This window comes from Nycticebus coucang, chromosome 14 (genome assembly GCF_027406575.1).
Source record: "Nycticebus coucang isolate mNycCou1 chromosome 14, mNycCou1.pri, whole genome shotgun sequence".
NCBI lineage: Eukaryota > Metazoa > Chordata > Mammalia > Primates > Lorisidae > Nycticebus > Nycticebus coucang.
Window position 1 is genome coordinate 68591445 of NC_069793.1, and position 9913 is coordinate 68601357.

At 54.1% G+C, this 9913-nt stretch overlaps 1 protein-coding gene across 4 annotated transcripts in view; it reads right to left on the reverse strand.

Moving 5' to 3' along the window:
* The window catches only part of GDPD5 (glycerophosphodiester phosphodiesterase domain containing 5), a 90976-nt gene extending 85521 nt beyond the window's left edge, over positions 1-5455 (reverse strand). Inside the window, exon 1 of one of the 4 annotated variants that reach the window (XM_053560277.1) lies at positions 4636-5455. The gene's annotated coding sequence lies outside the window, so the exon portion shown is untranslated. Of the gene's footprint in view, positions 1-712; positions 815-4635 lie in introns of those variants that run through there. The other 3 variants (XM_053560279.1, XM_053560280.1, XM_053560278.1) reach the window with 3 other exon arrangements.
* Positions 5456-9913: the final 4458 nt, after the last annotated feature.

Sequence of the window (9913 nt, forward strand, 5' to 3'; positions counted from 1 at the left end):
GTGCCTCCCTTGACTTGGGGGTTGCTTTGTGCTAGGCACGCTGCTAGGCACCTGGGGCATAGAATCTAGTTCTGACGAGCCGGCAAAGGAAGAGACCTGCACAACCCCACAGTCAGTGAGCAGAGGGTTGTGATTGGCCCCAGAGGAGGGCTGGCTGCCACCTACTTAGAAGGAGTCTTGGAGGCTCCTAGGAGGTGGCAACTTCGGGCCTAGTTAGATACTATGTACTGCTCTCTCCCACAACGACCACAACAGGAGAAAGGGCAAGCCTTGGCCAAAAATCTTCTGGGGCCTGTTGTGTGCTTGCCACTGCCTTGAAGGGGGTGAAGGGAGGGGAAGCCGGCTGCCCTGCCAGCTGCCCCACCAGTGACCCCTCTGTGGTCAGGCCTGCCTGCCTCTAGTCCTGCCAACCTGGCCTGGTCCAGCCAACTCCCAATCACTGGGTTGTCTCTGCCAGCTAATGACCATGCTGCCTGCAGCCCAGGCCACCACCCTCCATGGGGTGAGGCAGCAGCTACCCACAGAGCCTGCTGGCCCAGACAGTGGCCAGGCCAAAAATCACAGCTGCCTGTTACACCACATCCTCTGGCCCTGGTGCTGTGGTATCCTCCTCCTCATCCCAGGGTCACAAAGGATACTGCAGAAAGCTCATACCCCACATGCTCCCCATAGACAGTAGCAAACAGTAGACCCCAGAGAGGGGCTGACTCACCCCTGGTCACACAGCCAGCCAATCCAGAGTCCAGAGCCCGATCCCCCACCCTGGGGTCCTTCCTCTACCACATGTTTAGTCCGGCACTGCTCTTCCTCAGCCTTGAGAAGAAGGCTCGTGTCCAGGCTTTATGCATGCAAAGTATGCTTTCGAGGTACCTGGGTGGAGTTGAGAAGACGGGTCACAGATTCCAATTTAAATGAACGCAGGCTTGACTCTCTGCTGTGAGACCTTAAGCCAGATAATGTACCTTTCTGAGCCCCAGTTTCTGGGGGATAACGGTAGCCCTCTCTGAGAGTTAGTGTGACTAAGAATGCAAAGCGCCTAGCAGATCGTTTGGCTCATTATACTCAAGAGTATCGGCTATTGTTAATATCATCATTGTAGTAGTAAATGGGTGTATGAATACATTTTATCAACTATAAAAATGTTATGGGTAGTAGGTATTAACTATTACTATTACCGGTAAATATTAAAGATTCAGAGAGGGCATAACCAGAAGTCTGGGTAAATCCAGGAATGTTTCTGGGGTAACCTTCAGTTTATGACCTGAGTTGGGCCTTGAAAGATGAAGAGGGGAGTGGAGAAGACACAGGATGGTGATTCTGATGGGAGAAGCCCCCCACAAGCAAAGGGGCAGGGATGGGCCACATGGAGTGTGTTCAGGGCACAGTGATGAGCAGTGATCCCGAGGGACGTTCAGCAGGCTATGGTGGGAGAGGACCTGAACACCATGACTAGGGGCCTGGTTTTCCTCTTATAGACAAGAAGCCACAGAAGATTCTAAATGGGGACCTCATGATGCTTTCAATATGCAAGGCCCTCTCCTACGTGGTCGCTCACATCTTTTCTCCTCACTAACCCTACAAATCCAGGCTTGTTACCCCAGAGTTCTGGAGCTCCTTGGCATACCACACTGCCTCCCCCACCACTAGCCCACCTCTGTTCACCCCCTTGCTGAGTACCTATCATGCCATGTGTTTTACACATGTGACCTCACGGTCATGAGAATTACTACCTTCATTTTACAGAGGAGGAAATGGAGGCCTGGTAGGGTCAGGTGTCTTGCCAATGGTCTCACAGTGACTTAGTGGCACAGCCAAGATTCTTACTGAAGGGATGTCAGGACCCCTACTCTACAGCAAGATGCTTCTACATCCTGTCCAGACACCTTACCTCCTTGAAGAAGCCTTCCTGGTTACTCCAGTCCTTAAGGGCCCCCAGCCCTTCTTACCCTATATCCTCACCCTTACCTCTTTAAAATCAGAGGCCCACAACTTGATCCTGCTCAGCTAACTTGGTTCCCATGGTTGCCTCTGTGGATCCAATGAGTGATGGGTCACTTTCTCCCTGTATCCCCACCCCCCATATCATATCCAAGACTGCTAACAGCACAGATAGGAGCCACCCCCTCTTCTGGCAGGGTTCAGAAGCTTAGCTGAACATACAGCTATTTCCCTGCCTCCTAGCTGAAGGGAGCAATAAATTATTCACTGCACCTTTGTGCCTAGGGAGACCAGACTATGGCCCAGGGGAATGGACACCAGCACCCCGACCACAACTCCCCAGCACGAAGCCAACAGGGTTGGGGGGTTGTCAGAATTCAGAGCCCCTTGTTAGTGTCCTCAAGCAGACTCTAGAAGGCCATGAGACAAGGGGAGGTGGCACAGGGTTATCTGACCCACAATGAAGGCTGTGCTGCTCAAATCCTGGTCTCTGAGCCTACAATAGTAGTTTACATTCTAATTTAAGGCAAGTTTGAGAATTTTCCCAGAATTCCTGGTCAAAATGCAAGCTTCCTTTTCTTCATAGGGAAGGAAGTGGAATATTTGGCCAGGCACTGTATATTCGTGTCTGTCATTTAATCCTCACATTTTAGCCTGATAACGGAAGTATTCTAATTTTACAGAGAAGCTAGGGCTCAGTGCTTTGCCCAGTACCACTCAGCTAGTGGGAGGCAGAGCAGATTCATGCCCACCTAGCTGATCTGACTTAACCACTGTGGTTCACCAGTCACTTAGGTTCCAGGCTGCTGCTTTGCCCATCCAGGTAACTTTCAAGGTACCTGGCATGCAGCTGACACTCATTGTTCCAGAAGCAAACTCAAAGGCCCTGGGTAAATGGTTTTTCCTCTCTGAGCCTTGGTTTCCCACACAGGGTAGCCATTAATAACAAGTCCAGTCTTGCAAACACAGCAACCCCCTTAGCATTTGACAGTTTGCCAGATGTGATTGTCCCATTATTCGAGCAGATAACATATAGCCTGTCTTGACCCCATTTTACAGGTGGGGCTTGCAACCATGGATGGATCCGAGAGATCCCCTGTGACTCCCCAGCCATGCTCTGCCTCATTTCAGGTTTCAGGCTCTTTCCACCATAGCATGAAATTAGATCACAGGTGTGAAACTATTTCACCAAAGAGGAGCTTCGTTTAGATGCAAGGATTATTATGAGGATTTGAATATCTGGACCAAGGTTGGGGGGAGGGGAATCTCAAGCCTCTTCCAGATTCCCCCAACTCCTCCACCTCAGGGACAGAATGTCCAGTCTTCAGCTCACCTCTCACCACCCTCCTCCACCTGCCAGGGGCTTTCTAAGATGGTTTCACCTTAACTCCAGGGAGCTGAGCACAGCATGGGTTAATTAGTTCCAGCCAAGGCCGCAGGGCCCAGATCAAGGCCATATCCTCTCCCCACCCCCCAGAACAAGAGCCTACAGAGTCCATGCCAAGGGCTCTTTCACAATACCCTTTGCCCTAAATGGCTGGCCCCTGAAGACAGCAGAAGGACCCTCTACCTAGGAATCAGGACACCTGGGACTGTGCCCCCAGCTTAGGGAGCCCCCAGCCATGAGAACTTGAGCAAGCCCCTCCCCTCCTGGGCCAGGGATGTCTTGCAGGTTTCCCTGCCCAGGAAAGACTGAGGTTGGACTTTCCATCTGGGCCAAAGGCTTTGGGGACAATGGCATTTCTCAGGCCCCAGCACCAACCACACAGACACTTCCCCCCACTTCATATCAGGAGTGGAGAAAACTCCAGCCACCTACCCAGAAGATGCTAAGGGGAGGGGAGTGGATACCTCTAAAGGTGTTTGGGAAGGTTTTCTCAAGTCTGCTTCTGGCTCAGACACTCACTGGCTTTAGGACCTGGGGCAAACTGGCATCCCCCTTAGGTGAGCCTCCGTGTATCCATCAGTAATGTGAAGGAGATGAGTAGGTGAGGGCTGAGGGGCCACATCTCTTCCAGCTCTGATGGGCTCTAATTTGGAGACCATGCGTCAGATAAGCATTATCTCAGGACCTCGAGTGTTTTGGAGATCGCGGAGTATGTCACAGGGCCTAGGAACAGCCCCTTTCCCATGTGGGCGCAAAGAGAGAGAAGCTTTGGGACTAGGAAGCTTCCCACCTCTGCCCTCAACTCTGGGTCACCTTTCCTGGGAGGTGACACGGCCAGGAAGTGAGAGACAAGGAGAAGTCACCTCCCCAGCCTCAGGACCAGCGCTCAGATGCTCCAGGGGCCCCACCTGGATCCTCTCTCCTACTCGCCAACTTCTTCCCTCTGCTTCTTCCGCTCTTCACCCCCTGCCTCCTCCCCAGTCTCATCTGCACGGTGAAAAGAGAGGGTCATGCAGCCGGGTTGAACCTCAGTATCCCCACCTGTAAGCGCCCATAACAGTACACAACACCTATCTAAGGTAGCAGTAGTGAGCCTTACATGAGGGACCATTTGTGCAAGGGCGGAGCTCGGACCCGCACACAATGGGCCCTCAATAAGCGCCTGCTCTCTCCCTTCCCCCTCCCTTTCCCGCGCCCTCTCCTAGCGAGTTCCACCCTCTGCCTGTGCCCCCTACGCGCCCTCAGCCGGTCGCCACCCTGCCACGATGGGGTCAGGGACCGCTCCTGCCCCGCATCCGGAGCTCTCTCACCTGCAGCCTGGGCTTTCCGCTCTGCCCCCTCTGCCGGGGCAGAGGCGGGCCCTTGTGTTCTCTTCGGGGCAAGACTTGAGCCCCTCGCCTGGGGCTAGAGGAAGGTGGTAGCCTGCGTTCACAGCACCAGCCCAGTGGTTCAGTCCGACTGTCTAGCCCGCCTGGGATCCTTTACAGAGCGCTGGACCCGGGCGCTCGCACGGTTCCAAGTCCGAAGCACTGGGTCAGAGGCAACTGAAGGTTCAGTATCTGGTGGAGCCAGAGAATGGAGGTGTCCGGGCTCCTTTGAGCCCAAGTAGAGGGCGTGGGGCCACCTTGCGCTAACCTCAGGGCGGAGGGCGGCGAGCTCCGACACTCACTGATAGGCTGGGAACGAACCCGCAAGGACGGACCCGTATGGTGGGGCCAGAAGCGTCCTGTCCCGGTGCACCAGATCAGGGCTGAGGCTTGGGGCGTCCCGGCCGTACGCCCCAGACAGCAGGACTGGGAGTGTCCGGGAGCGGAACCCGGAGCTGGGACCGGCAAGGGCAGGGCAGGAGCCGGCAGGGAGTCACGGCCGCCAGAGCCCTGCGGGGAAGTCTTCTCGGGTCCGGACTCGGCTCGCACAGCAAAACGGGGCGGACCTCGGCGCGGCGGCTGACTCCCGAGCTCCACGCCGCTGCTCCACTTCCTCCTCTTGCCCCTGCTCGCTAGCCGCTCGCCCAGCCTCGCTCCGCAGCCGCTGCCACCGCCGCTGTCATCCCCGCCGCCCACCCCCACTGGAGCTGCAGCCAAAGCCAGAATTGAGCCCAGCTCAGGCAGCGCCGCCCAGCGACCGAGCGCCGGCCAGCGCGGCCCCGCCCTAACGGGGCGGAGTCAGACAAACCTCCGCCCCTTGTCGGCTGCGGGCAAGGGCGGGGCGCATGCCGGCTCCCCTTTCCGGGCCCCGCGCCGTCGGGCTGCAGGAGCCAATCAGAGAGTCGGAAAAGAGCGGCGCTCTGCGGAACGTGCACTCTACCTCGGAGAGGGCGGGGCGGGCGATAGAGAGGTGCGGCTGCGGAGAGGACAATGGACCGGGTTGGGGTTTAACCTCCGGACTCGTTAGGGAGGGAGGCGTGGAAGGCTGGCTTGTCTGGGACCGGGGTTTCTGGACTGCTGTTAGGGGTGGGGGGAGCCATGCTTAAGGAGCAGGGATCGATTAGGGTGGAGGTGAGGGGGTCCCGCGGCCAGGAGGTCCCAGGGATGTTGAAGCACTTGAGGGTTGTGGGACGCCGCCCTGGTGCTGCCCCTCGGAGCTCAGCGCGCGGAGGTGAGAGTTGGGTGCTGTGAAATGTTCAGATTTCAGGAACCGGTGAAAAATAAGTTTTTTAAAAAAGAGACTGGATCTCTCTTCCACACTTCCCCCTACCCAGCCCCCATCGTCAGTTTTTAAAATGTGAAGAGCAGAATTGGGTGAGGACAGCATACAATTCAAATCGTGATGTGTCTTCTGCTCCCGCCCGGTCTCACCCCCGCCATTGGGTGCAGAAGCCAAGTCTAATACGCCTCTGAGCCCACAGCGCCCTGCACGGGGCGTGCGCAGAGCAGGCGTTGGAGGGACTCGATGTATGAATGAACGTTGAATGTGCCGCGGGGTGATGTGAAAGCCACTGACTGGGCCTGCGGAGCGAAGGACTGTTGGAGGAGCAGTACCGCTTCCCTGTTAACTTCGTACAACCTTTTGCAGTAGGCGCCCCATTTCACTGATGAGGACTCAAGCACAGAGAACCTGAGTGATGTTGACCGCACAACTGGCAGAGGAGTCATTCCACCCATCACTATTGCATTCGAGGGCAAACCTGTCTTGAACAGGTTACTCTTCCTCTCTGATCCTCTCGTTTCTCATCTGGAAAAGGGTGCTACTACTTGGCAGGGAAACAAGTGAGGGACTGGACAGACACCAGGCTGCAGGGGTCTTCAAACTGCTGCCCGCGGGCCACATGAGGCGGTGTGATTGTATTTGTTCCCGTTTTGTTTTTTTTACTTCTAAACAAGATATGAGCAGTGTGGATAAGAATTTGTTCATAGTTGTTTTTTGTTTTCGTTTTTTTTAACTGTAGTCCGGCCCTCCAACGGTCTGAGGGACAGTAAACTGGGCCCCTGTTTAAAAAGTTTGAGGACCCCTGCTAGGGGATGGAAGGGAAGGCGTTCCCGTCGGAGGAAACTGCCTCAGTCTTAGGACTGAGGGACTTGCTGGAAGAACAAGAAAGAAAGAGTGAGGTGGAGGGTGAAGCCCAGGCTGGGGGTGTGGGGGTGCCCTCTTTTTTTTTTTGTAGACACAGAGTCTCACTTTATGGCCCTCGGTAGAGTGCCGTGGCCTCACACAGCTCACAGCAACCTCCAACTCCTGGGCTTAAGCGATTCTCTTGCCTCAGCCTCCCGAGTAGCTGGGACTACAGGCGCCCGCCACAACGCCCGGCTATTTTTTGGTTGAAGTTTGGCCGGGGCCGGGTTTGAACCCACCACCCTCGGTATATGGGGACGGCGCCTTACCGACTGAGCCACAGGCGCCGCCCAATGGGTGCCCTCTCTTAGCCAGGCCCAGGGTCTGGAGGTAAGGAGGTTGGCCCCAGGAAGCTCTGATTGGTTGCTGGAGCCCGTGGGCGCGTCGGAGGCAATTTTGCCTTACTTGTTGAACTTCATAATGATGCTAAGAAACCTTGTGTGTGACTTTTCCCTCTGCTCAGAAACTTCTCTGGTTCTGAGTGGCCAGCATGATCAAATCCTAAGTCTCCGGCATTCCAGCCCCTCCACTATTGCTCTCTGCCAACCCCACCAGCCTCCTCTCCCCTTGCACCAAGCTGCTGTCAGCTCCATCAACAAGCAAGATGAGTTGTGTTCTCATATGGTTCTGCCTCCTGCATGTGGTTGTTCCTGCTGTTCCTCTTCTCTCAAGTTTAATCCCTGCTTCCCTGCTGGGTGGAAGGGAATAACCCAGAGGCCAAATACCCATCAGTTCTCTTCATTGCTGTATCCACAGAGGCTGCACATAGTATGTGCTCAAAAATAATTGTTGAATGAATGCTCCATCTCTTGAATCACATGTTGCCACCTCTGAGGAGCCGTCCTAAACTCCCCCCAGGCTGCCTGGCTTTGGTCTGGGCTCCATTTCCATGTCTGGTTTCCCACCACCTCCATGGCATTGCACCCCACCCACCACCACCCACCCTGCTCCTTGGCCTGCCCTTGTGAGACCTCAGCCTTAGGAGATGAATGAATGAGCCTCTCAGAGAGTTCTCTGTCTGCCTCTGGTGTGAGAGCCTCCTCAGCTGGGGTCAGATGAGCAGAATGTCAGACTGAAAAGGAGCTTTTCAGAAGAGACCCTTCATGACTCCTGGGGGCGGGTATGAGGGGAGGAGGAGGCATGCCCTAGAGGTGACCAGCAATCAGGTCTCAGCCGCCCACATTTGCCCCCTGGCCACTGGTCCAGAGGGGAAGGAGTCTTCTGACCTGGAAGAATTTAGCCTCACTGTGGTGGGGGAGACCCACAAAGCTTGACAGGAAGTGGTCATGGTGTTGTCTTGTCTAAGAGGCTGGCTCTGAGCCTGCCTGGAGGCCTCATACCTTCCGCCCCTTTGCCCTCCTGCTCTTCTTACCCAAGGCAGATTAACAGTGAAGCTCTGCGGTTTAAGCCTGGACAGCAAAGCTATTAAACACAGCTCCTCCCTTTCTCGTTGCAGATAAATGTTCACTTTGGTGCAACATTTAAATTAGTATTAATAAATTTGCATTGTTTTTCTTAAGAAGGGCCACCAAATTGTATAAGGCTTTACAAACCATAAGATCTGCTTCCAGCAAATCCTTACAATGCTCCACGTGTGGGGTCCCGAGTGCCGGGTGTGGCAGGTACAGCCCTGCCCTCCGGCTGCTCTCTGTCTGTGGTGAAGTGGTTGAGCCTGATTGAATTCACTGGAGCCTGGAAATGCTTTGGGCTTTCCTACCTCCCTGCCTCCGTCCCAGCCAGCCTGAAATCTTTTCCCTGTCTCTCCTGCCTGCAAGTGCCCCACTTGACCAGTAGGGATTTTCTCCACCCTTGAAGGCCCAATGCAGGCCTTCCCTACCCAACTTTCCCAGTGGGAAGCATCACATTTTCCTTTGAAGCCTGTGACACCGAAGGCCCTTTGCACCTCTCCTGGAGCTCTGATGCCCTTGGATGTTGGAGTGCTATCGATGGGTCAATTTTCCTACCAGATTATGAGCTTTTAGAAGGGAAGAGTTATGATCTGATTTCTCCCTGCCCCAGCATCTCTCTCCCTCATTCACCAGTGTTTCCTGAGCTGGATGAAGTCCTAAACAGATAGGGAAGAACCCACCCTTGTCACCAGGGAGCTCCCAGTCCCAGAGCTATCTGTGCTCATAGAGGTGTGTACCAAGCGCTTTGTGAACTGAGGATTCCTAAATCAGCCGGGGAAGGCCACTTTACAGGGAAGTGACACAGGTCTCTAAGAATGAGCAGAACTTGTCAAAATAAGGAAGGGCTCAGCACCTGTGGCTCAAGCGGGTAAGGCGCCAGCCACATACGCCTGAGCTGGCGGGTTCAAATCCAGCCCAGCCGCCAACAACAATGACAGCTGCAACCAAAAAATAGCCAGGCGTTGTGGCGGGCGCCTGTAGTCCCAGCTACTTGGGAGGCCGAGGCAGGAGAATTGCTTGAGCCCAGGAGTTTGAGGTTGCTGTGAGCTGTGATGTCATAGCATTCTACCCAGGGTGACAGCTTGAGGCTCTGTCTCAAAAAAAAAAAGGAAGAATCTTCTAGGCAGGGGGAACATTAAGCACAAAGGCATGAAAGTGGGAATGGGCAGATGATAGGCGAGAAGCTAGGTATGTTTGGGGGAACAGGAGTGACACAGGAAGGGGTAAAAAGAGAAACAGATCACACAAACAGTGCAGGTTCTGGAGCCACATGACCTGGGTTCAAATCCTGACACTGACAAGTACTAACTCTGTCATCACTCTGTGCCTCAGTTTCCTCATATGTAAAGTGGGGTTGATCCCAGTATTTACTCATAGGGTATTTAGGATTGAGTTAACTTTTGTAGAATGCCCAGGATAATTTTGATACATGTAAGTCCCAAGTGAGGGTCAGATAAATAAGACAGAGCTGGAGGGCAGATGGAGGCCATGCTAGATGGGATTTGAGGTTGGCCTTTTTTTTTTTTTTTTGACACTCAAAATTCAGTTGTATTTCAATGCATTAAAAATTATCAATCTTAATTTTTTTTTTTTTGAGACAGTTCTCACTCTGTCATCCTTAGTAGAG